This window comes from Talpa occidentalis, unplaced genomic scaffold (assembly GCF_014898055.3).
Source record: "Talpa occidentalis isolate TD23 unplaced genomic scaffold, MPIMG_talOcc4v2.1 talOcc4.17, whole genome shotgun sequence".
NCBI lineage: Eukaryota > Metazoa > Chordata > Mammalia > Eulipotyphla > Talpidae > Talpa > Talpa occidentalis.
In genome coordinates this window covers 3,894,625-3,922,269 of record NW_023601754.1, presented here as the reverse complement: position 1 = coordinate 3,922,269, position 27,645 = coordinate 3,894,625, and the positions used below count along the sequence as shown (strand labels likewise).

The window sequence follows — 27,645 nt, the reverse complement described above, 5'->3', positions numbered from 1 at the left end:
ATATTAATTTTTGAATGCAAAATCTTCATATTTGAAAAAAAAATCTTCATATTTGTTATTTCATATGCCTTTGTATTATATCTCATCTAGATGAAATAGCTATTCACCACCAAACAGTCCTCTTTAGATTTTTAAAAGCACATGATTTTTCAAATAGCAATTGCAATTCTCATGTGCTACAAAGAGACATGTAAGCCGAAACAACACGTCGGGAAAACTGTATGGCATTATTGCTAAAGTTAAAACATATGTTTAGCTGTACACACAATGGAGTACTACTCAGCGATCCAAAAAGATAAACTCATGCCATTTAGAGCAACATGGAGAGCTGGAAGGGATTATGCTAAACAAAAAAAGTCAAAAAGAAAAAGATAAATATCAAACGGTTTCACTTACATGTGGAATATAGAGAAACCAAACAAAGCGTTAGGAAAAAGGCAAAACTGGCAAGCTAACCAGAGACCTGAGGCATACATGGTGTTGGGGGGGAGGGGGTTGGGGAATGGATCCAAACAGGGGAAGGCAGAGCACAAGGGACTGCGGTGATGCTCACCAGGTGCTACGGTGGTGGGAGAACCAGGGGGACTACACCTGAGGGGAGAAATCAAATACCGTCCGAAAATTAACAATGATGTAAGAAAATATAATTTAAAAGAACAACAACAGTGGATACCCATGACAAACTTTTCCACTTCTAGAAATATATACTCTCTGGGAACCTGTGCACCAGAAGACATGACGGGACGTTTGTCTCAGTATTATTCTTAACAGCCCCAAACTGAGGAGAAAACGTATCCATCGTATATTAGCATCAACAGCTATGAAAACCAACAAGCTACTCCTACAAACTTGGAGAAACACACCTTAGTCTCAGCGACATGAAATTAGCAAAAGCATACATGCTATAGGAGTCCATTTACCTAAAGTTCAAAAACTGGCAAAACTACTCTATGGTTTTAAAAGTTTGCACAATGAAACTTTAGATCTGAGGCCTCCAGCAGGGGAAGTGGAGGGAGAGGAGTGAAAACAGGGGAGGGAAGAGCACAAGGGCCATGGTGACAGGTGACGATGTGGTGGTGGGAGATTTATAGGGACTAGCCCTGAGGGGGGAAATCAAATATTGTAGAAAAATGAACAACAATGCGAGAAAATAAAATTTAAAAAAAAATAAGTTTGCACTATGGTTACTTCTGGGAAGGGAGAAGGGAAATGATAATTGGACAGGAGTTTGAGGTAGCTTGTGGGGTACCAGTAACACCCTATTTCTTGACCTGGGTACTGGTTTTAGAGACGTGTTTACTTTGCTATGTCACAGAGTTACACTAAGGATTTGTGCACTTTTCTGAATGTCTAACATAAGTTTAAAAAAACTGTAACAACATGAAGCATAAGTAAATATTTATAAATCACCAGTTAGAATACATCATTCAAAAAAATTGGTAAAGAAATACAGGATGGTCTTGAAAAGAATTTAAGCAGAACTTTTAAGTGTATTGGATATGCAGCAAATACACTAAATTATACATCATCTGAAATGAAATATTTCCTACTACTAGAAACGTTGGGCAAATTTGGTTCTCTGTATCTCAGTTTCTATAATGTTAAATCACTAGACTTGTAATTTAACAGGTCCTCAAGTGGACGAAAAAATCTTAATGAACATTTGTCTTTCTTAAGATAATATTTGCAAAGATAACATAATCAAAAATACAGAGAAAAAGAAAATGAGTGATAGTCAGTTACTTCCATGAAAAAAGAATAATTTTTAATTTACTCCATTTGTTATAAAGCACAAAACTTGAAGATTAAAAAAAACAAATTTAATGCAAAATATGACACCTAACCACATAACCTATTTTCCTTCCTCTTACAAAAGAACTATATATTAACAGTTATCTTTCAGCCATTGATTTCCAATAAAATAAAATGTAATATATTTTATACTGTAGCTGCTTAGCCAGGTAAACTGAAACTGAAATGACCAACGGACAAGAAAAATTATTTTTGCAGGGTTTCAAATCATGGCCCTTTGTGGCAATGATTATGTTTTAAATTATTGGCTAAAAAAAGTTGTAAAGTATAATAAAAAATTATTCACTTGGTTAACTTCAGTTAATAACAGAAATATCATTAGCTACAGTTATTTGATAAATAATAGCTATTAATGACCTGTGCTATTATTTCTACTCATAAGCACCAGAAGCCTCATTAAAAATGATAAATTTAATATTAGACTGTCAACAAAGCTAATAACTTTTAAAGAGTGTTACTGTCCTGAAACTATCAGGACTAACAGACTTTTGTATTTGTCCCATCACCCAAATAATATGTAAACTGATCTAATACTATATTCTAGTTAACTTTTTCCCTCTAACTTCAAAATCAATATAACCTGTATTAAAATATTTGCAAATAAACTTTCAGAAGCTGCAGTGCATTGTTAAAAATACTTTGATTATCAACTTTTCTAGCATAAATATGCAGCTCACTCCTTCCTCTCAAAACACACACTAGGCATGTGTCACAGTATGATGTCACACAGAGAGAGAGCAATCCAGACTGAGGCCTCTGTGCTCAGAAGAAGGCAGTCCCCACCACCTTCTGAAACACTGGGGATGGTGTTCAAAACTTGATTTCCTGCCAAACCTTTTCTTCCCCTCATCTTATTTGTGTGAGCAAATTTCACCACCCATCTATGGAGTTCCTCAAGCCAGAAATGTAGAGGACATGTTTGATATCTTTCCTTCAATATCCGATCCAGCACCACGTTGCCAATGTTTCTACCCATACCTGTATGTCCTTGCTCTTTCCTGCACCTCCATGCTGCTGCCCTCCTTCCAACTACCACCATGGACACCTAACCAGCCTGGACAACTGCCATTACTAGAGTTTCTTTGCTTTTACTCTTGTCTTTCACCAATTCATTCTCAACCAGTGAGATTTTTCAAATCTAAATTAAAGCATATTATCGGCTTCGAAATCACACATGACAGCAATGTTCTTAGTAAAGCCCTAAGACTTTAGCAGGCCCTGCAAGGCCCAGTGTGATCTGCCTTCTGCCTCATTTTCTCCTGCACAGTTCTCCTCTATATGGTTATGCTTCTGCCATCCTGAACTTGTTTCATTTCTTCAAACACACTAAGCTTTACCTTCGTATTTTCCTCTCTTCCAGGAAACTTCTTCCTGCCTGGCTACTTCTTGATGTTTGTATCAGTGGTTAAGAGAAGTCATCCCTGCCCACACGACCTAAAATCCTTTTTCTCTCACAGCACTCTTACCTTCCTTTACTGAAGTCATTACAAGTTGTAATTTCACATCTGTTTATTTACTTGTTCATGTTCTGTTTCCACTATTAGGTTGCAGATGCTACAGAGGCAGAAAACAGTAAGTTTGTTTTATTACATAAAATTAAGGAATCGCTTAATATGTACTTCATGATTGTTTTAATGAAGAACAACCTGGAGTCCAGAGAATAAAGGGTGAGTGCCTTTCCCTTCTCTGGGCTTCCCACTGTCGCTTGATCAGCTTTCCAACTATTTCTAAAAGGGAGGAGCAAAGCGTTACTGCAGAAGACATGTCAGGAAGCTGTACATGTCAAATCAGGGAGACAAATAATAATGCTATGATCTCATGGGAGGGAGAAATCTCTAAGGGCTACACTGACAAGTGAATGATTTTATTCACAGGTAGAGTTTCTCCTGAGTATTCGGACAGGTAAAAACCAGAGGTGGGATATATGGGAGCAAGGCCCAAACAAGGAAGTAAGTAAAGACACACGGCGTTAGAAGACAACTGTAAAACTGGAATATGGCAAGTCATATTTACAAAGTATAAAAAAACTAAAATATATATCTTTAAAAAAAAATCTTCTACAGCTTTTACTGTATTATCTATAGTGCACTTCCCGCCTCTTAAATGCATACACGAAGTCCTATCCTCAGCTCTGTCTTCTTTCTTTCTTTTTTTTTTTTTTTTTAAAAGATTTTATTTATTTATTTATACAAGCACTGGGTACAGTCAGAAGCACGGGAGGGTGAGAGAATTCACCAGAGACAGAGGGGGAGAGCAGAGCAGGCAGAAGGACGAAAACGCACTGCTGAGGGGAGCAGCGGGCGGCAGGAGAGGTCTGCGCGCCATGTGGGACCCTCGCCCGGAGGTCGGGGATCGAACCTACGCTGCAGAGGCTGCGGGCAGCTTCACAGCCCAGTGCTCAACCGCTGCGCCACCAGGGAGGCCCAGCTCTGTCTTCTTTCTAAACCGCCAAGGTTTAGTGCAATGCCTTCTAGAAGGCATTCAATTACATTAGATAAAGGATTAGGAGTTAAAAGTTTCTAAAGGCACTTTCAAGTTGAAAATTCTATACTTTTATTCATCTTGTCATGGGCTTTTTTTCAGAGATAACATTGCTTTCCTATCTTCATTCGCACCTGACCACCTGAGATTATGCTTTCGAAAATGTTCTTTTCTGTGAGGGTCAACAGATAGCACCTTTATCTCCACCTCCCTGGCTCTTTTTTTTTTTTAATACTTAAACCCAAGTATACTTTTTGTATATCAGAGGACAGAGCTCATGGGGTAAAGTCACAGCCTTGTAAAACTGGCGGAAACTAAGGTTGACCAAGGTTAAGAAACTTGACTAACTGCACACCTAGTAAAGTGACAAGAGTTTCGATTCCCTCCAATGCACACACCGTGAAGTCCAGAAGGCGTGACCGGTCCCACAGTTTCCTAGATCCTCAGGACAGCATGTTCTCCTCATCAGCCATAAGGTTTTTTTTTGTTTTTTTTTTTTTAAAACTCTACAATAATCACTCCCCTGAAAACTATCAGGGACACAGTCACCAAATCTGGAAGACAGCTACTTCCTCCCAGAGCATTTCATGTCTATATCCTATCATGTGACCTGTAATTCATCAGAGACTCCCCAAGGATTTGAGGTCTGTCAATACTTTGCAGCACAATATATTTCATGTGAATTGCTAAAGCCACAGACACAAACAGGTCTGAGAAGAGTCATCACGCAGGTCGGCCTTGCTTGCACCAGGACAGTCAACAAATATTTATCAAATAACTGTAACAGGGAAGGCGCGGGGCTGCCTGTGAGCAAAAAGTTCCATTTAATAAGTTCAGGTTCTGTAAACCCAACGCAAAACCCTGCTCTGCTCACCCTGGGGCGCTGCACAGGAGACAAACCCCGTGCACCCCCGCCCCTCCCCGCAGTGTGCGCCCCCCCCAGCCCCAAGGCGCCCTCAAGCCCTCCCCCCCACCCCCCACCCCCCCCCCCCCCCCCCCCCCCCGCACCCCCGTCCTTGCAGAGCTGCAGACCCGGGCCCCGCCCGCACCTGCCCAGGTCCCCGGCAGGTTCAGGTGGGGAGCCCGGCCCAGCTGACCAGGGCGGCGGGGACCAGAGCAAGGGGCGCAGCAACGTGCAAGACGGAGCAGCTGAGCCGCGATCTGCTTTTATGGAGGAGGATCAACTTGGCTGCAGCGCGGGAGCGCCGGGGCGGGGCGGGAGCGCGCCCAGCGTCGCCCCCCGACTTGCAGGCGGGGGAGCGGCCCCGCGTCGGCACCCCAATAAAAAGAAATTCTTGTCTACTTTGTTCTGAAAAGTTTTATTCTTTTTCTTCTTCTCTGACGGCGAGGGGTGGGGGCGGGGCGGGGGCCGAGCCGCACGCCCCAGCGGCTCCCAGGGCCCCCCGGCGGGGCGCCCCGGCCAGGGGGGCGCCCCGACCCCGCGTCCACGCCCGCGCCCCGCGGCGGCGGCGGATGCGGGGGGCTGGGGCCCCCGCTGCCCGCGGGCGGCCGTGTCCCCGCGGGGGCGCCCTGTCAGGCTCGCGGGGCGCCGCCGGGCGGGGCCGGCCGCCGCGGGGCGCCCCGACCTCCGGGCCCGCCCGCCCGCCCGCACCGCGGGGCGACGCAACAGGCCGGCGGCCGGGCCGCCCCGGGGGCGGGGGCCGCGGCCATGACAGGCCGGCGGCCGGGCCGCACGTGCGGAGACTCCGCGGCCCCGCGCCCGCCGCCGCCCGCCGCGCCCCGCGGCCCGGCCCGACCCCGCGCCCCGCGCCATGGCGGAGCCCGCGCCCCGCCGCGCCCGGCTGACACGCGCGGCGCCCGGCGGGGGCGGCCGCCCGGCGGCCCGCGCCCGGCCCCGCCGGCGCCGCGGCGGCCTCGGCCCCGCCCCCGCCCGCCCGCCCCACCCGGCGGCGGCGGCGGCACTTACCGGCGGCGCGGCCAGGCCCCCTGTCAGCGCGCGGCGGCGGCGAGAGGAGGAGGAGGGCGCCGCCCCCCGCGCGCCGCGCGCCGCTGATTGGCCCCGTCCGCTCCCCCGGCGCGACCCCACCAGCCCCTGCGAGCGGCTCTCCGGCGGCTCCGGCGCGTCATTTGCATATTTGTGCCCGCGCCGCTGATTGGCCGGGGCTCGGGGGGCGGCCGCGGGCGCGCCGGCGCCCGCCCGGGCCGCGGCCGCGGCGGGCGACCCGGGAGGGAGGCGCCCCCTCGGCGGGCCCCGCGCTCGGCGGCCGCGCTCGGCCCGGGGCGGCGGGGGAAGGCGGGCGGCGGCGGGCGGCGGCGGGGGCGGGGTCGCCGCCCCGCTCCAACATGGCCCCGCCGCGCCGCCGACCCAATCGCCGGGGCGGTTACTCCGGCGCCGGGCCCGCGGGCGGGAGGCGCGGGGGCCGGGCGCCCTCTGGCCGGGGCGCGGGGCAGTGCAGCCCGGGCGCCGCCGCCACGTCAGGCCGCGCCCTCGGCGCCCCCGCCCCGCGCCGCCGCCACGTCAGGCCCGCGACACGCCCGGCCGCCCGCTGACCGCGGGTCGGCGCCGGGGTCACCCCCGCGCGCGCCGCCCGCCCCTCCCCGGCCCGCGCCGGACCCGGGCGGCCGCCGCAGGGGCGCGGAGGCGGCGCGGGCCCGCCGGGCCGAGCACCTGCCGGGGGTGGGGGCCGCGCTCGAGGCCCAGCCCGGGCCTCCTGCTCCCCGCGGCGCGGGCAAGACGGAGCCCACGGAGGATGACACATAAAGGGGGGCGGGGGGCGGGGTGACACCTGCCTGGGCGGGCGTGGGGCGCGCTGGAAAGACACGCGCCCCGCAGGCGGGGACTCCCCCCCGCCCCCCGCTCTGTCACTCATGAACTGAGGGGCCCCCGTGAAATCGCAGCGTGTCGCAGGGCCTCGGCTGTCCCGTCAGCAGCCCAGGAGGCTGCGCCAGGTCCCCAGAAGCTTCCAGCTCTGAAATTGCACGGGTCGCTCGGTCAGGCCCTGAGCTGGCCCTGCAGCCCAATTAAGCTCGGAGATCCTTATTAGATGGCGAAAGAGCCAGAATAATGGCGTGTCAGCCCTCAGCCGGCCCACCTGGGCTGGCTGGAAGCCGGTTACCCTTGCAAAGGCAGTGGGGGTGCTGTTTGACATTCACCTCACAGCTGAGAGGAGCCTCTCGCGTTTCTGTCTCCACCAAGGAGCGCGGGGCGATGTCCCTGCCCTTGTTTATGCATGACCAGAAGGGAAGGCTGCGGTGCGCGGCAGTGCGAGCTGCCAAGTCATTTCGTTCTTTAAACTCCCCATGAAGGCCTCCAGAGCAGAGCAACGCGGCTCTGTGGAGCTGAGATACGGAAGGGCCTGGAAGGCAACCCTGCTGGGAGAGAAGTTACAATTACAGCTTTGATTCCCCTCAAGGATACTTACTAACAACCACACACCAGGATGAGCCAGCTCGGAGGGAGTTGGGCTCTGAGATCCCGAGGCTACTTATTTGAATGCTGCTTTAGTTTGCAAATTCAACCTGTTGAGTTGAACTGAAAGCTGGTAACAGCTCATCAATCTGGCTTCATAGGAGAATCAGGTACCCCGGGTCAATGACAACTCGCTCCTTGACAGAACTTTCTCCCTCCCAAATGCCACGTTTTCACCACAACCCACTGAAAATTACTTACACTGCATGACCAAGCAGCATCATTATTACCAACTTTATTGTCTTCTAATATGATCCATGAACGCCTTCGAAAGTATGTAGATCTGTCTGTCCCTACAGCAAGTGGCTTCTAGAATGCTGTTATATCTTTAATCTTACACCTGCTTTTTTTCTGTCTCCTTCCTACCACTGGGTTGACAGTTCTCCTTTTCTTCTACCTAACAACCCTCTTTCCTATTTTCTTAAAGCTTCTAGTCAATGAACTGAGACCAGAAACTTTTAATAGTTTTGACTCACAGGTTTTGAGTAAAGATTTTCTGTGAAGTCCTCCTGTGGGTTAAGTACATGAATTTTGTGATATCTCTTTTGACTGCTCAGTGACTGTTTTCCCCTTATTTTTAAAATCTTACTGGTGATCTTGGTTATGTAGCTATGTGGACTTTGGCAAAATTAGTGGGAAGATGGCCTTTAGTCCCCAAACTTAGAGGCTGGATCTGTAAATACTACCATTCATTCTGTGGCAATAATCAATACTGCCAGCATCCAAAAACTGCCTGATCATTTCCATCTAGTCAACAGGAGCTCAGACACAAGGGTCGCCATGCTCTCCTGGCCTCTTTATCCCACCGTAGAGCAAAATGACTCCATTCCTACATGAGGCCTTTCAAGCACAAAGACCCTGTAACTGAAGACACAGGTCACCAGGGAGCTGTACTGTTACAGAAAGTGTTATTCCATACCAAACAAACACTCTACAGGTATGTCCAACAGGTACTGTTCTCTGAAATGTAACTCGTCCAGGCACTTGTATTTGTCATTTCATTTCACCTTCACAACCACTCTAGGAGGAAGGTATCACTTCCCCCAATTTACAGGCGAAAATCATTACATGTCAAAGACAGGATGCAAACTTAGAACTCCCTGGTCCTAAAGCCTATGCCTCTTAACCATGATATTATATTCCTCCCTTTAGCCTTAGTTTTCAATCCCATGCTTATCAAACAACCTTTCAGTAACATTTTCTGCACCTTTATGAAAGGGCGAATTCCCTCTACAAGCATTTTGGTTTGGGTTATCAAAAAAGAAATATACCAAATATGTACATCAAACTTGGCATTTTCTTGCAAGTTTTGAGAAACATGAACCAATGTTCTAGGACCTGTTCCTTTGGAGGGAGGAGGAATCTGATATAATCAAGACCCTAAAACAGTAAAATGAAGGATTAAATCCTCTCAAGGGTCTCCCTGAACATCAAAATAGAAAACTTTTTGCTCTTCAAGGGAAACCATTAAGAAAGAGCAAAGACATTTATGGAATGAGAGAACATATTTGCAATTGATAAAATTCATATGGAACCACAAAACCTCAAGTAGCCAAAGTGCTCCTGACTAGAAAAAGGAAGAATGAATGTATTACATTCCCAGACTTCAAACTATACTACCAAGCCATAATAATTAAAATAGCATGGTACTGGAACAAAAAACAAACACACAGATCAATGGTACCGAATTGAAAAACCCAGATATAAAGCCACACGTATATGGACAACTAATCTATGACAAAGGAGCAAAGAATATGCACTGGAATAAGGGCAGTCTCTTCAATAGATGGTGCTGGAAAAACTGGACTGCTACATGCATAAGATTACTACCTCACACCATACACAAAGGTCAGCTCAAAAAATGAGTAAAAGACCCGAAACCATACGATACATAGAAGAAAACATAAGCAAAACATTCCACGGCATACATCTCCGAAACATCTTTAAAAACTAATCCCCCAAAACAAAGAAAATGAAGGAAAAGAGCTTGGCCTACATCAAACTAAAAAGCTTCTGAACAGCAAAAGAGACAATAACCGAGACAAAGAAACACCCCACAGGTTGGAAGAAAATATTTGCAATCCACAAAACTGATAAGGGGCCGATATCAAAGATCAGCAAAGAACTTACTACACAACTCAACAAACACAAAATAAAGAATCCAGTCAAAAAGTGGGCAGAAGAGCTAAAAAGAAACCTCTCCAACAGGGAAATGCAGATGGCCAATGGGCACATGAAAAAATGCTCAACGTCACTTATAATCAGGGAAATGCAAATCAAAACCACAATGAGACACCACCTCACACCAGTGAGAATGACACATGTTAAAAAAAAATGGTAACAACAAATGCTGGTGAGGATGTGGGGGGAAAAGGAACCTCTTACACTGCTGGTGGGAATAAAAACTGGTCCAACTGCTATGGAAAGCTGGGTGAAGTTAAAAGCTGGGTGGAGGATCCTCAAATTACTAAAAAAAAAGGAGCTGCAATGTGACCCAGCAATTCCACTCCTAGGAATCGACCCAAAAGGACACAAAAACATTAATTCAAAAGGAAACCTGCACCCCTATATTCATTGCAGCACTATTTACAATAGGTAAGAAATGGAATGAACCCAAATGTCCAAAAACAGGTGACTGGATCAAGACGATGTGGTCAATATACATAATGGAATACTATTCAGTAATCAAAAGAGATAAACTCAGGCCATTTGCAGCAACATGGATGGAGCTGGACGGGATGATGCTCAGTGAAATAAGTCAGAAGGAAAAAGAAAAATATCAGATGGTTTCACTTACAGGAGGAATATAGGGGAACCAAATAAGGGGCGGGGGAGGGGGGAACACAAAACTAGCAGGCACTGTAGATCAGAGACATTCAGCAGGGGGCGAGGAGGGGGAGGGAGCAAAACTCAAGGAAAGAGCACAAGAGACTATGGTGACAGTTCATGGGTGACTTGGTGGTGGGAATTTTATGGGGACTACACCTGAAAGGAGAAATCAAATATTGTACAAAAATGAACAATGATGTAAAAATAAATAAAATTTTCCCAAAAATTTAAAAAAGAATAAGACCATACTTGCAGATCATCATTTGATAAGGGCCTACTGTCCGGAGTGTATAAAGAGGTCTTAAAATTCAACAACAAAAGATAATTCAAAAAAAGTTTTTATGACAAACTTTTTAAAAATGTGTTTATGCATACAAGAGCTGGGGTGTAGGCCAAACGTGTGGGGGTGAGAGGATTCACCAGAGACAGAGTGGGGAGCAGAACAGGTGGGCTGACAGAAATACACTGCTGAGGGGAGCAGCAGGTGGGGTCTGCTGCGCCATGTGGGTCAACTCCCTGGCCGGGAATTGAACTCAGGCCACAGTGGCTGGCAATAGCTCACTGAGACTTAACCCCTGCGCCACCAGGGAGGCAGGGCAAACTATTTCTGAAGAGACATTCCTCCAAGGGAAATATGCAACCTGCCCAGTGTGCATGTGAGAAGATGTACGACATTATTAGCTTTAGTGAAAGGCAAGTCACAACTGCAGTGAAATGCTACTTCACATCCATTAGGATAGTTACAGTGGGGCCTCTCTGGTGGCCTAGGGATTCAGTTTCAGCACTATCACCTCGATAGCTTGAGTTCGATCCCTGGCCAGGGAGCTGACCCACGTGGCGCACCAGACCTCTCCTGCCTTGCCCACTGCTCCCCTCAGCAGTGTATTTCAGTAGATCAGCCTGTTCTGCTCCCCACTCTGTCCCTAGTGAAACTTCCCACCCCTGCATCTCTACCTGCACCTCAGTTCTTGTTTGCATAAATTAATAAAATAAATCCTTAAAATACATAAATACATATATCATGAATATGTACAAAACTGGGTGTGATTTTTTATTCCCATAATAATAACAAGAATAAACAATAAATACTGATAAATGTTGAACACGTGTATATAAAATTTCTCCCTCTACTGACATTCATTTGCTGGTTGAGGCACTAAAGAAAATGTTCTTTCATAGACTGAAGATAAGTACTTATAAACGTGAAAATATGCTTTTTTAGTCTTTTGCTATGTATTTTATGTAGCTTCACAGTTTGAATGCTTTATGCCCCATTGTATCATAGACAATAACACAATTTCCATCTTTTTGCAATGACTAGCAGCTCTAAGAGTCCAGATACATTTCCACCCTAAGAATGACAGATCCTTCAGCAGTAAATGAAAGCAAACTTCACATTAGCCTCTCAGAGTTGCAAAATGTCCTTAACCCGGTGAAGAACACAGGTTCTTTTTTACAGCAGGAGTGAAAGTGAAGAATACCACTAGAAAGCCCTTCAGCCTTCTTTCTCGGGCTCCTGTCAAGCAAATAGAAAAGAGGCTCGGGAGGCTTTTAGCTGTAGCTTAAAGCACCTCAAAAATCACTTAAAAGCAAGTCCAGCACTGTTTTCAAATCTAGAGGTGGCTGATAATAACAACCTCCGAAGGATGTGTGCAGCCAGGCAGTCCTTTTGGCCCTTCCTCTTAGCCCTGTTTAATCAGGGGCAGATCAGAGAGTCCACAGAGTTCCTGAGTTTCATCTAGTTTATTCCCTGCTTTTAGCCAGGAATATACTTCAAAGCATGAGTCTGCTTGACAGTTCAAATCTTCCACTGTTCTGCTTTTATAAACAGTTGCTTGTCCTAATCCTAAAAGGTCTTCGAGAAAAAGAGGTTTCCCTGTTTTCCTTGACAAGTCATCCCTGAGCATCTCCCTCCCTCTCTTTGTGCATTTGATTCTTTTGGGTAACTTAAGCAAGTTTGAAGGGATCAAATGCTCATCGTATAGCTGCTATTTACAAAATGAATGCATTCAACAAATATTTATAGAGTATCTGTAAGAGTCAGGTACGGTGCCGGGTACTGGGAATAGAACACTGAGCAAGACAGACATGGTCCTTTTGGCCCCGTGGAAAATTATTTTCCAAAATGAATGCCCACTAATTATTTCTGTTAATTTTGGTAATACCTAATCTTCATTTATAGGTACTGTAACAGGTTTAAAAACCAGGTATGAGCTCCATCATGTAGCCTAATGACTGAAGGAAACTGCAGATGTGTCTTTTCTAATCAACTGCTTTGGTCTGTAGGTTTTATGGGCATCTGATTTCAAGAAGAAACTGATCCTGGTGCAATTTAAATCCATCTTGCCTTTTTAAGCCCCCCCAAAAGAGAAAACTACACCAGATTTCCCCTGAATATTTCTTGACTTTTTCTCATTAGTTATAGCTGTGACAATAATTTGGTCACCATCTTTCTCCAAGATTCCACTGGGCAGGCTTTACACAACTACTTACGTCTTGGGAAGAACTTACAAAACTCATTTATTATCGTTAAATAAAACAGACTCTTTAACGATGACCATAATTCTGTGGGTCTTTTTTTTTTTTTTAATATATGGGTGAGTTTTTTCTTACCCAAGATGGATGGCTAAAGGAAGGCTATCTTTCTTGACACAATCATCTTCAGAAATGCTCCTATTTTACCAGAACTCATGTCTATTATAAAGGTATTTGGGGAGTAGTGGAATTCTTGGACATTTTAGTTGAAGATATATATTTTTTTAAGATTCATTTATTTATACATACAAGAGCTGGGATGTAGGCCAGAGGTGCGGGAGGTGAGAGAATTCACCAGAGACAGAGTGGGGAGCAGAACAGGTGGATCTACTGAAACACACTGCTGAGGGGAGCAGCGGGGAGACAGGAGAGGTCTGCTATGCCATATGGGTCAGCTCCCTGCCCAGGGATCAAACTCAGGCCTCAGTGGCTGCTGATAGCTTGATAGTGCTGAGACTTAACCTTTTGTGCCACCAGGGAGGCCCTGAGGATATATTTTAATTATTGCTGTTTCCTTTGCACTGAACCCCATGGTTTGTTTTAGTGAATGAGGAACAACATGCTTGCCAAGGAAAATTCCAGGTTATTTGAAAAAAAGTCCAGGTTAAGTTGAACCTTTTTTTTTTTTTTTAATTTTAAGAGCACAGGGACCTTTAGAACATTTTGATGAAAATAAATCATTATAGCTTTCTGCCCTGGTTACCATTAGATGTTAAGCAGTTAGTGACCTTGCGCAATTTAAGTAGCCTTGTGTGACAACAAGGGAGGGTGCTGGGTCCATGTTTCTTAAAACAAGAAATTCATAGAAATATTTAGGTGTCACAGAGGCACATACTGGATTTTTCCAACATTACAGATAATCTGACAAACATACCACCTTCCAGAAAGTTCGACTGATAGATGATAGAGACCTCAAACTGGTATGTCAGAGAAGGGAATGTCTTCTAGAATGAGGCCAGGTGGGCCATGGTGATGGGCTGTATTCAGGTTAGCAGCAAGGCAAGTGGCTAAAGGATTAGGCCAGTTCCTCTGGATATTAGCTATGTAATTGGCTATTTTCCTGCTCACGGCTTATGACAGTGTCAGCTGTCTGCTTTCCTCTCCAGCAACATTGGGCTAATAACGTGGACACCTCTGCTCAGCACATAGTGCCCTGACTCTTGCAGGAAATCTGTCTTTGTGTTTCCTTTGCACAGTGTGTACTATTTGGCAAGAACACACTGAGTGACTTGTGTAAACTGTAAGAAATGTCAAGCTGGAGTCCGCTCGCGACCTGCCACTCTTCTTTCTAGAAAAACAAAAGCAACCGGAGTCTTTTCTGTTCTTGTCCCCAGCCCTTTCCACCTGCAAGGCCCTCTGCTTTATCATGAGCTCTAGGTGAGTAGCTCCTTCTCCTTCCATTCTTGCAAAAGTGGTTCCTAGAGAGGCCTGCCTTGGCCCCTGAGTGTGTTTCCATCTTCACACTCCCAATCCCATTTGTGGGTTTGTTTGTGTCTTCACCTACAAAGGAAGACAGACTCAGCCTTGATCGTGGCAGTGCCCCCAGCACCTACAACACAGGCGCTCAACAAGGTGTGTTTCACACTGAGCGAACCGTTCACCCGACATCTCCGTAATATTCTGGCAGAAAGAACTGCTGTCATTTGAGATAATCTGACCTGATCTTGAGCAAGACACTGGGAAACTCCATCGGAGACTCTCAAACCTGACTGCACATTAGAATTATCCGGAAACAAAAATTACAGTTGCTTCCACCCTGCCCAGGACCGGGTGCTGCTTCTCAGGTGTCAGTAAGTTTAAAAGCTCTCATGTGGCCCAGGTTTAAAAGTCCTGCTCTGCTTCCATATGACCCAGCAATCCCACTCCTAGGAATCTACCCAAAGAACACAAAAAAAGTTAATTCAAAAGGATACCTGCACTGCTATGTTCATTGCAGCATGATTAACAATAGGTAAGATAATGGAAACAACCCAAATGCCCAAAAAATAGATGACTGGATCATGAAGCTGTGGTCTATATACACTAAGGAATACTATTCAGCAACGAAAAATGACAAACTCAGACTACTCCCGTGACTTCTAACTACCTGCCTCATTATCACAAAGGGGCAGAGTAAGGCAGGTGCTTCATGAAAAATTAACCTCTCAGGAAAGAGAAAAGGCATCCAAGGAACTTAGTTCATTTGCAGTACCTGCCCTAAAAAACCTCAAAGCAAAGCAGGTAAGTTCCAGCATACTTCTCTGTTTTTTCCTATAAGACAGTTATCAACAACCCCCTTCATTTAGCTGTAGAACTCAGAGTCAATTAATCTATCAATCAATAATCTATCAGGGGCCTCCCTGGTGGCACAAGGGGTTAAGTCTCAGCACTACGAAGCTATCCGCAGCCTCTGCAGCACAAGTTCAATCCCCGGCCAGGGAGCTGACCCACAGGGCGCAACAGACCCCGCCCGCTGCTCCCCTCAGCAGTGTATTTCTGTCAGCCCACCTGTTCTGATCCCCACTCTGTCTCTGGTGAATTCTCTCACCCCCTGCACCTCTGGTCTACACTCCAGTTCTTCTATGCAAAAATACATACCTATTTATTTATTATTTTTTAAGATTTATTTTATTTATTTAAAATATTTACTTATTTTAAAAAAGATTTATTTATGCACACAAGAACTGAGTGTAGGCCAGGAGTGCTGGGGGTGGGGGTGAGAAGATTCACTAGAGACAGAATGGGGAGCAGAACAGGCAGATCCACTGAAATACACTGCTGAGGGGAGCAGCGGGCAAGACAGGAGAGGTCTGCTGTGCCATATATGGGTCAGTTTCCCGGCCAGGGATCGAACTTAGGCCGCAGCGGTGATTGCGCTGAGACTGAAACCCTAGGCCACCAGGGAGGCTTCTGGGTGAACTTTTAAGTGGAAAAAAAAAAAAGCCAGTGATTATGGTAATTAGGAATATTGACCAAGGCTAAATCACGAGACCAGCAAAGTGCAGAACAAAAAAATTGTCCACAATCAATACACGCTTTGTGACACACTCTTCAGCATCTACCCGCCACTGGGGAAACTGAATCCATTAAACCAGAACAGTAGGTAGTGCAACAAACAGGGAAAGCAATTTCCTTTGCAGCAGGAGAAACTCAGCTCAGCCAGTGCAGAAATCACATTAACAAAATCCACTTGCCACCCCCTAAAATTTGCTTCCATTCCCACATCTAATGTTCTTTCATTTCCCACTGAAGATTCCAGGCTTGGAAGGGACTCTTTAAATTCAGAGACCTTCTTATCAGTCAAGATGAGGACAACAAACTTGAACAGCTCTGAATTAATAAGCTTCCATCCAAGACTTTCAGCAGATAAAAGGATCGGGGAAGTTTTGCAGGTGATCCTAGGACATCTTGAAACAGGAGAGCGCCTGCTAACTTCTCAAGGCGAGAGCCTTTGACACTGGTTGAGAATATGCGGGGACAGGTATGGGTTAGAACCCTACATAGTCCAGGTAAGTCTTACCCTCACCTAGCCTTGATCTCCTTATTTACTAGTAAAAGAGACTAAAATATCTCCTTTGCAGGATTAATGATCTGAAGCTTAGCAATGATACACATAAAGTCAGCACATAGTAGGCTAGCATTAAATTAAAGGGAATTTTTGAAAGTCTAATGAACGATTTACAGGCTTTTTGGAGTGGCAGAACACCTGGAATTTGCAGATCATTATGAAATGTTGACATAGTTTATCAAACATACATACCAGAAAAAGGTTTTTTACTCGCAAATATGGCTACATTATATATGGAAAATATAATAGGAAAACATCTGTTCACCAAAACAAAGAGAGAAAATCTCCCCAAACAAGCAATTGAAATGGGGAATGTGTCAGAATCTTCCCCTATTTGTTGGTTACAAATTGGATGTATGCCTGAGGTCAGAGCTAGCAGCCATCGTAAAGCAGACAAGCAGTGTGGCAAATGGAGAGAAAACCCATCATTCAGATGAGCTGCAGGCCTCAGAGTCGACAAACCTCTACTAATACCTTCTATTAGCACTAATAAACTAACTCAGTGATTTTGAAACTTTTTGAAAGCAGGGAAACTTTTTCTTAAAAAAAAAAAAATGCTTTTTTTTTTTTTTTTTTTTTTTTTTTTTAGCAGAAGCTCAAGATCTTAAACAGAAAAGCAGAAGCCCCAAAGAGAAAACAGAACAAAGGCTGAGCAGCCTTTCTGCAAGCCCCGGGGTCCCCCCTCCTGGTGAAGGCACGTCTGAAAACCCTTCAGCCCAGCCCCACAGTCTGCAGATGAGGAAATTAAACCCCCAAGGGCCGAGGGATCTACCAAGGTTGCCCCGGGAAGCTTGTGAAACAACCAACATTGCAACTTTGGCCTGTGACCTCAATTCAGAATTTTCTCCCACTTCGCTGTGACTACTCAAATGTTAATCGTTTCTCCAAAAAAATCACCCACTGGTCAAACAGAGGAGAATGAACCTGGTCAACTTGGCAGGAACAAGTTCCTAAAAGCTCAAAATGTCAGGGTGATCAGCTGTCCCTCCGCTGGCTTCCTTCCTTCCTTTCTTTACTTTTTTTTAACCTACTCTTATGGGTTTTTTTTTAATTTTTAAATTTTTAACATCATTGTTCATTTTTAAACAATACTGGCTTCCCCCACCCCCTCAGGTGTAGTCCCCATAGAGTTTCCTTCCCCAAGGCACCCGGGCACCATCACCTCAGTCCCCTGTGCTGCTCCCTGCCTCCCTCTGATCCCTCTCCCTCCTCCAAGCAGGATGGCTCTGGTTTACAATTGTCTGTTTTTGCTTTGTTATGCTTTGTACTGTTATTATTTTTTTACACTGAGGTCTTACTGGGTTCCCCTATATTCCTGCTGTAAGTGAAACCATCCGATATTTTTCTTTTTCCTTCTGGCTTATTGCACTGAGCATAATTTCTTCTAGTTCCATCCACAACATATCCCACGAGGCACCAAAATTATGTTTATATCCGAAATCATTAATTGATGTGCACCATCTTGAAGAAATTGCCAACACGTAAAATCAGGAGATTTGGCCTAAAAATTTGGACATCCAGCATCCATTGAGACATGAGAAATTCTAGCGATATGAAGCCCTCACCTCCACTTGCTAGCAATCCCAGGAGCTAGTAGAGGCAGGCACACTCTTGTTAGTCACAGTCCTCACCAGTCCCTGCCTGCTAGGCCATTACTGTCTGTTCTTTATAGGCATTTGAGCTTGGGCGCCATGACCTAAAGCTTATACTATGGAGCTGAACTTATAGAAACACAGGTAAATCCAGGAAGCAGAGAGGACATCCTACCTTCAAAAGATATTCTATCATCATAAATAATGCAGCTTTCCCGCATTGATTAAGGAGGAAACTTTCAGTTTCTTGACTCATTTATTTTTCTGAGGGCTGTTAAATTAACCATAGGCGAACAGACCACAAATCCCAGAATTGCTTCCCTACCTGTCCCCATTTATACCACTAGCTACAGCACAACTCCCGACACCCCAAGCCCTTCAGGAGATGCGTTATGAAACCACACATCAGTCTGTTTCTTGCATCTCAGGCCACCTCAGTGAACACCATGACTTAGGAGGAAAGGGTCCAGAGTCCCACGATCATCCCCAGGACTGGGCAACTGGGTGCAGGAGGAACAAGGACAATTCCTAAGGGGCAGTTGAGTCTTGCTCCCCAGCAGGACAGTGTGGAGGGACACAGAATGAGATGCCTTTTCTCCCCTTCAAATTCTGCTATATATGGTGGGGGGTGGGGGGGGTGTGAGAGGAAAAGAGAGAGAGGGAGGGAGCGAGCTTGCTGGGGCAGCCCCATCTTTAACAAGATTATGAGCCTTTCTTCCTTTCCTCTGAACTAACAAGGATGGAGTTCAACTCTTTATCTGAAATGTGTCCTAGTAAATCCATGTAATGAGACCTAATTCGAAAAAGAAGCAGAGAATGTTCCTGGCTGTTGAACTCCGAACACTGCCTTCCAGCCATCTCTTGGGAAATAGCTGTTTATCATTTTTGGGTTAGTAGTTGGACCTTTTTATTACGCCTCTTTAAATTCCTCAAACAACACACTTGGGAAACTTGGGTACATTTCCCAAATACAAGCATCCAAATACAAACTGCCCAGTGGATTCCAGACTCGCGTGAGCTATTTGTATTGAACTAACCCCTCCAGGGTGCTGAGCAGAGGTGGGTACAGGGGAAGGGTGATGAACAGACCATTTCAGCACAAGAAAATATTCGGAAAAGCTTTTATCACGTTGTGACCAGAGAGCAATCACCAGTGAGAATGTAAGACTGGAGCATGTGAGATGAGGTCTTCCACCCCCAGGTCAAAGGAGCAGGGAATGAAGACAAGAAGCAAACTGCCTTTCAAGAAGCTGTGTTTATCAAATTCCCCAACATAATCTCAGAGAAGAATCCCAATTCCAGTTGCTAAGTTGCAAACGAGGGGCCTCCCTGGTGGCCTAGGGGTTAAGTATCAGTGCTGTCACCGCTGTGGCCTGAGTTTGGTCCCTGGCCAGGGAGCTGACCCACAGGGCACAGCAGACGTCTCCTGACTTGCCCGCTGCTCCCCTCAGCAGTGCATTTCGTCGATCTGCCTGTTCTGCTCCCCACTCTGTCTCTGGTGAGACACCTGCACCTGCACCTCTGGCCTACACCCCCAGTTCTCCTATGCATAAATAAATACATAAATCTCTTTTTAAAAAGTTGAGACTATTAAAAAAAATCTATAAAAAAAGTTGCAAACTATTCCAAAGAATAACATACGTGCAAGTTTACTCAGCAGTGACAAAAGGTTGGGAACAACCTAAGGGACCATCTCAGCAGGCTAGTTAAGTAAACCATGGAACACCCGCACAACGGATACAAGAGAATCATTTGTTAGAAATGAGAACACCCTGTGCACTGACTTAAAATGATTTCAAATGAGAAAACCAAGGTCCAGAATAACGAATGTGTGACCACGGGGAAAGAACACAAAGCAAGAACACATGCACAGAAGTGTATTTTCTAGCACACATGAAATCCCTCTGGAAAGTACAAACCACACTGAATTTTTGGCTTCTACTAAAAAGGACACTGTGATATGATAACCAGGGGACACGACGCAGTGGGGGGGACCCCTTGTTCTAGATCCTTTTGAATTTTGAACTAAACTAATGTCTTTCTTACTCGAGTAACTATGAACATGTTAAAGAGAAACGAAATTGTATTAAATGAGTTTAAAAAATTGAATTAATTAAAATTAAATAAAATTAATTAAACCCTTCGTAATCTAAGGTGTAAAAAAAAAACGAGAGTTCCTTTAATATTCTTGACCCATTTCTGGAATTTTTTTTCCAAATAGGTAGATCAATTAAAACAACAACAACAACAGAAAAACCCCCTCTGCTCTGGGGGAGTAAGTTGGTGCCTCCAGCTAGAGGTTGTCCAGGCGGCAGATAATCTGATTGCTTCAGAGGTATATTTTTATTTGCCTGAGAGCCGAGGCAGGGGGAAATCCTTTCTTTGCTGCCACCATGAAATAGGTTTCCAGCACTGACAATGATGCCCTTGCTGGCTGTGAGGTCAAAATCAGACACCACCTTCTGTCTGAAAGTGGCCCATCGCCCCTCACCCCCCACCGTCTGTGTTGGTTAAATACATGGGAAAAAGAAAACATCCCAATAGCCATTTCCTCCAGGCTTTGACAACATGCAGATAAAATGCCAAACATGTATGGAAAGACTTAAATGTAGTCAGAGCTGAGGTTTGGGAAAAACTCTCAGTTAACCCCTGGAAAGAGGGGCAACCCCTCCAGGACTCAGAGCAAAGAAGGTATTTCCTCTGTGTGGGCTCAGCAGGAGTGAGCTTGCAGGGGGGCAGGTTACATGGAAAAAGGAAGTGTACTTTGGCGAGAAGGGAGGAACAGGGAGGAGGTAGCAATGGATTGGTTTTCCGTCCTGATGCTACCTTGACATCGTTCCTTGACCTTTTTTTAAAAGATTTATTTTTGCGTAAAAGAACTGGGGTGTAGGCCAGAAGTGTATGGGGGGGGTGTGAGCGGCTTCACCAGAGACAGAGTGGGGAGCAGAATAGCAGGATCTACTGAAATCCACTGCTGAGGGGAGCAGCAGGTGAGACAGGAGAGGTCTGCTGCGCCATGTGGGTCAGCTCCTTGGCTGGGGATGGAACTCAGGATGCAGTGGTGACAGTGCTGAGACTTAATCCCTAGGTCACCAGGGAGGCCCTGACCTTGACTTTTTAAAGACTAAGTAGCATCCAGGGGAGGAAATGCAGTGAATCATCAGAATTACCTCGCCTACTTCCTGGGCTGCAGTGAAGACTAAAGATAAAAATGGATACAAAGCATTTTTAAACCTAGAAGATGCTAAGAAAAAAAACTTAGGTTACTAAATACAAGATAAAATACCCCTCGATGGTAATTATGAAGATTTGGGGGAGGGGCAAATGTAATCTTTAGGTTCAGACCTATCAGGACTTTCTAGTCCGACTCTTCAACGGCAACAGGACCTACCGCAGGTCTGGCCTCCATGCCTCAGTTTCCTCACTGCAAAATGGGATTAATACTCCTGGCCTCAAGTGGCTGTCAGAAATCAGTGAGGTAACCTGTGTAAAATGCTGCGTGCAGGGCCTCCCTGCAAGGGGTTAAGTTTCAGCACTGTGAAGCTATTGGCAGCCACTGCAGCATCAGTTGGATCCCAGGCCAGGGAGTTGACCCACAGGGCGCAGCAGACCTCTCCTATCACCCAGCTACTCCCCTCAGCAGTGGATTTTAGCAGATCTGCCTGTTCTGCTCCCCACTCTGTCTCTGGTGAATCCTCTCACCCCCTGCACCTCTGGCCTCTGTAACCCAAGTTCTTGTATGCATACACAAATGAATCTTTAAAAAAACAAATAAAACACTGCACACAGAGACACAGAGAGCTCACAAGCATGGGGTCCCTTTCCAGGAACTCTGGGTAATGAATATGGTCTTGGTCAGTCGAGGGACACTTCATTCTTTGATTTTTTTCACTCATCAAACTCTATCTGCTCAATTTTTTCTGCAAAACTGTTCTAAAAAACAAAGCCTACTGATCAGAAAGTATTTTTTGAGACCTCAGAGTGATTTGAATTGTAAGTCTGCCACTTTCTAGTTGGATGACCTGGGGAATTTATGTTAACGACCGGGTATTTCATTTTTTGTCATCTCTAAGTACTATGTCAATTTGCAATTATCATTAAATAATAATAATAACTATTATACAGTGGGGAACAGGGCAGCTTGAACGGAGCACTCTGAAGTCACCTACCATTATCTTAAATGCAGAGAAATTTAGGCCCAACGAGTAGTTACATGACACCACGGAGGCCACACAGCATGTTAGTGAGAGAGGCCAAGGAGGACCAGACGGGACCAGTGTTGAGGGGTGGGGATTCCAGATCACAAGCCACTGTTTCACCACTGCCCTGTGCAATGCCCTTGCAGACTGAGAGACGAAGAGCTCCAGGAGTCCCACGAAGGATTCCACGATATTGAATATTGAATATCCCAAACCTGAGTGTGTTTACAAGTGTGATATTGATTCCTCAATATTCAATAGGAACTGGCCAATCACCCTGCTCACTCCCCACATGCTGTCTTTCTGGGCCTCATTCCTTAGGATGCTGACCTTGCCTAGTGCCCACAGGATCCTCCTGCCAATTTTAGGTGTGGTGTTCACGGAGGAGACAGGATCCCCACCCAGAACAAAGTTTGGGTCCCCTGGAGACCAAAGGTACAGGGGCAGATCCAGGTGTGGTGGGACCTGAAGAGTCTGCAATCCTAGGAGCTCTTTGGAAAGGTTTTGTGAATTAAAAATTAGATTACACGTCTTGGATGGGAAGCAGCAAGTGAAGGGTCCTAAGTTTACATTTAATTAGCCTCCTGGTAAATCCAGCTCTGTTGCTATTTCCTAATTGCCTTCCTTCCTCCTGCCGCCCTCCCTCCCACCCATCTCTCCTGCACCTGCCTGCCACCGAGCGCCCGCTGTGCACCAGGCCGTAGGTGTGTAAATTTATATTCTGATTATGAGATTGGACTTAACGCAGATGGGCAGATTTTTATCCAAAGGATAATACGAGCACAGCCTTTCTTGATCTCAAGAAATAAAACGATGTTTAACTACCCCTCGGGCTCAGCTAACCTTCAGGTGGTGTGGGCCACAGACCAGAATCCTCTACTTACACTTATAAACACACCCAGGCTTGGGACATTCAATAAAATAATCCACTCAGGGGCCTCCCTGGTGGCACAGGGGTTAAAGTCTCAGCACTATCACCAGCCACTGTAACACGAGTTTGATCCCTGGCCAGCGAGCTACCCACATGGCACAGCAGACCTCTCCTGTCTCACCCACTGCTCCCCTCAGCAGTAGATTTCAGTGGATCTGCCTGTTCTGCTCCCCACTCTGTCTCTGGGAAATCCTCTCACCCCTGCACCTCTGGCCTGCACCCCAGCTCTTGTATGCATAAATAAATAAAATAAAACAAAAAATAATCTGCTCAGATGGGAAGGGGAGGCGGGTAAACAATCTAGAAGAAAGATAGCACACAGCTATGCAGCATTATATATGGTTACCGTCCTAGACACACACATGCCCGACTCTCACGCCACCTGATGTGTTGTGGCTGCAGTGAAACCCCCATGTGTCAGTGAAGACTGAGACTTCAGCCACTGGCCAAGGCCACGGGGCTACTTAACTGGTAAAACCAGCCTGTGACGAAGGACTCCAGGCTGAGAGCCGCTCTGTCTTAACAGGAGCTGTGATCTCAGTTCACATGGCTTTGGGAGGCTTGGCACCCGAGCAGGCGGCTTAACACTCCATTCTGAGCACTTCTCTCCTGACTCCCCCCCCACAACACCCCCACACCCCCACCCTCCACCCCTCCAGAGGACACAAAGCCTGCGCTGGCGGCAGCTGCACAGGGGACCCACAGATGAAATAAGCAGAGGCCATTTTGTGGGTGATCTGGGGAGGGAACTTGGTTCCTGTGGAGGGCGAGGGGCGTTTTCTGGCTGGATCATGCGATGAGTCAGCGAGGCTCAGCCCGCGATGTGCAGTTTCTCACCTCTCCCTGGCCGTGGGCAGACATCACCCAGCCCTGGGGCCGGGATTGCATCTGTCCTTCAGGCCCGCCCGGGCAGCGGGGCCTGGCACGGGGCCACGGCCGGGCAGGTGGGGAGGAAGCCACCGAGCGGCTGGAGCTTTCCCAGCTGACTCAACTCACCACCCCGCGGCTGCCCGCCCAGCCTCCTCCTCCGAACTTTCCATTTTCAGGCCTGTCCAGTCTTCCTTCCCCTTCTCAGAGGAGGGGCACCCCCTCCCACGGCCGGGGTGCCTGTCTGCTGCCTGGGGCTGCCAGCCGCCTCGGCACGGCGCCCGCGGCCTGGCGGGCCCTCTCGGGACAGTTAGCCGAGGCTGTCACGCAGAGGCGGAATGTAGGTCAAGGTGCTCTCAGAGGGCCCCGGGGAGGAGCACCTGACCGGGAGGTGGTGACTCAGCAGGAAGGGAAGGGGTGGGAGCCGGAATCTCCGGCCCCACGGGGCCTGGAGGAGGAGGTCAAGTTGTCTCTGTCTGGCTGACGGTCAGGGGAGGAGGAAGAAGCTGCTGGAGGCCGCAGGAAGGATACCGTGACCTCTGGTGACCTTTCTGAAGTGGAATCCAGATCCACACAGGCGGGGCTGCAGCGGCTGAGGCCGCTCCCGGGTCACAGGACCTCACGAGCCGCGTCCCCCGCCCGAGTGGGCAACCGGGTGCCCAGAACGCTCATCACCCCACACTCCCTCAGCCCAGCCCCCCCTAGAAGAAGCCAGCCCCCCCACCCCCGACTGTCAAACAAAAGCGGCTGTCCCTGGCAGCGGCAATTCAGCTTTCCCCCCAATTAATTTTGAATATGAAAATTACGAACCCTTTCTATTTTACATCTCCGCACACAGGGGCCTCCTTTCAAGGCTGCGGTGACGGCTGCAGTTGCTGGAACAGCAGCTGCTCTGTCTGAGCCTCACTTCCTCTGGCTCCAGCTGCAGGTTCCTCCAGGCCAAGCAGGGAGTTTCCTCATTCTCAGGCCTTTGGGCTTCACTTGCCAGTCACCCTCACCTCCCACCCCCCCAGCTGCTCACCACCCTTGTGGGTCGCGTTTCTGGGACTCCCTGGTTCCATGAGTCAGAGCCAGGCTGGAGACAGACAGCAGGCTTCCTTTATTAAATCAGCCTCCTGCCCTGCACACCACAGAGGGAAGCTATAATTACTCGCCTGGCCCAGCTCTGAGAACTGAGCCACAGACGCTTGACTGGGAGGGACGGTGCCTGATGCCTGCGTTTATCTAGTGCACCCCAGTTTGGAAGTAAAAACAGCCAGGGGTCTGGGCCTGTTATAGGCATGTCACATGTGTTGTCTCCATGTAATGGAGCTCACTGAACCTGCCTGCAGATTGCTAGAAATATTGCTATATTAAAACTGCCAGGAGTTTTTCTTTTCTTTCTTTTTTTTTTTTTTAAATGCTTCCTGCCTCATTGCCAGTCTTATCTGGGGCTGCTTATGGTTGATGCTGGTTTTTAAGAGAGAAAGGAAAGACAGCAAGACATTGTTTTGGATCTTCAGGGCTGTGCTGTGTTTTAGGCAGAGTGACACAAACCCCTCAGGCTCCCCAGACTTGTAGAAAGGTTTGAAACCTGAAAACACTACTGGCACCAAAAATGAAAAAAAAAAATAACGCCACGAAATCAAAATAATGGAGTTGGTCTTCTATGGCCGTTCAGTCAGTATTCACTGGCCCACTCGCTCATTCCCTGATTCAGTCATTCGCTCAGTTATCCATTCATTCTGGAAGCAAATGTTGATTCCAATCAGTCAACAAATAGATTTTGAGCAACTTATTTGTGCCAGGCACGGTTCTAGGCATGAGGGAGACATAAGCTAAACCAATTAAACACACAGACAGAAATAAGACCAATATTCCCGTACTTGTGGGCAAATAACAGATACATTGATAAATGAATTCTAAGATAGTTAGAGATAGTAAGTGAGATGGTAAGAGAAAAAACAGAGTGGAGTTCGGGGAATTGTTGATCGAGGAGGAATTCATAAACATTTCCTGACCTTTGGGAATAATGCGCAGGTTAGATCTATCCCGGGGAGCTCTCAAGTTTACATAATGGTCGCTGAGAAAAGATAATCAGTCCTAAATTGAATGAGTTACATTTACTACAGCAAAATCATAAAAATCTATTTTTTTAAAAAAAGATTTATTTATTTATGCATACAAGAGCTGGGGTACAGGCCAGAGGTGTGGGGGGGTGAGAGGATTCACCAGAGACAGAGTGGGGAGCAGAACAGGCAGACTGAGTGAAACACACTGCTGAGGGGAGCAGCGGGCGAGACAGGAGAGGACTGCTGCGCCATGTGGGTAGCTCCCTGGCTGGGGATGGAACTCGTGCTGTAGTGACTGGAGACAGCTTGATAATGCTGAGACTTAACCCCTCTTACCACCAGGGAGGTCCAAATTATAAAAATCTCTTATGCTTCATTCAGAACCCAAATGTGGGTGCATGTTAAATAGACCTAATGGGAGATAAAAAAGAAATGTGTGACAGTGTCTGGTGGTTCTGTAACAGGGTGGTCCCCAGGAAAGGGGGAGGTTCCCTGCCCCACCCAAGGGAGGGTGGAGCTGAGCAGGAAGAGGAGAAGCAGCAGAAGAGACTGAGGAAGGAAGCAGGATGGAGCCAGAAGGAGACCTGGAGGAGGCGCGTGGAGCCTAGAGACACGTGAAGAAACTGCACTTGTCTTTTGGTCGTGGACTGGGTGACACAGATGTGGGTGAGACCCGTGGGGAGGGGACCATGGCAGCTTTTATCTTGATGTTGATTTTGCTCTTTTCCTTCCAGGCTTGTCTGGTTGTTTGTGACCCTTTTCTGTGGGTCCCCACTGGAAAATGCTTTAGACTTGGGGCAGGCTTTGGGGCCTTGCTCTGGGCCAATCCCATATGGATGGACTTGTACCCACGAGGGGACGGGTCACTTTGGGTGCTTCATTTAGAAACTAGACTCTTTGCCTTACCTGTATTGTTTCCTAGTTTTATTAAAGTTCCTTCCCATTAAAGTCTCCTATGTTTTGTGTTGATGCGGCGGATGGCAGAACCCATTTAGAATAGGCAGGTTTGTGGGGTTTGGGCTGCCCCTCTCCCTGTCCTATAACAGTTCTGGTCAGGGCACGTCATTCAAGGGTTAACGGACGTCTATCACATAGGGGCTAAGCCTTGGGTCTGATGCCAGAGCTCAGATCTCGGGCCCATCATTTGTGGGATTCTGGGAAAGAAACTTAATTTCTGTTTCCCATTTTTTACACAGGGGGAATGCAGCCCCTAGCTTTATAGGGCTTCTGGGATGATTAAATGAGCTCATACAACTAAAGTTAAGTGCTCAATACATGTTACCTTTTACTACTGTTGTTATGATAGTGATGAAAATGATGAAGGAGCAGACACTGCATTAGGTATTAGGGAACTAGAGTTGAACAAGACTA

General features: G+C 46.9%; 1 protein-coding gene across 7 annotated transcripts in view; it reads right to left on the bottom strand.

Moving 5' to 3' along the window:
* CHD9 (chromodomain helicase DNA binding protein 9) overlaps positions 1-27,645 on the bottom strand; it is a 184,272-nt gene that overhangs the window by 130,938 nt on the left and 25,689 nt on the right. For 4 of the 7 annotated variants that reach the window (XM_054696863.1, XM_054696867.1, XM_037515784.2 and 1 more), the window contains exon 1: positions 6,221-6,266. The exons of 1 other annotated variant lie outside the window; for it this stretch is intronic. The gene's annotated coding sequence lies outside the window, so the exon portion shown is untranslated. Of the gene's footprint in view, positions 1-3,278; positions 3,833-6,220; positions 6,267-25,033; positions 25,108-27,645 lie in introns of those variants that run through there. 2 more of the 7 variants (XM_054696866.1, XM_054696864.1) reach the window with 2 other exon arrangements.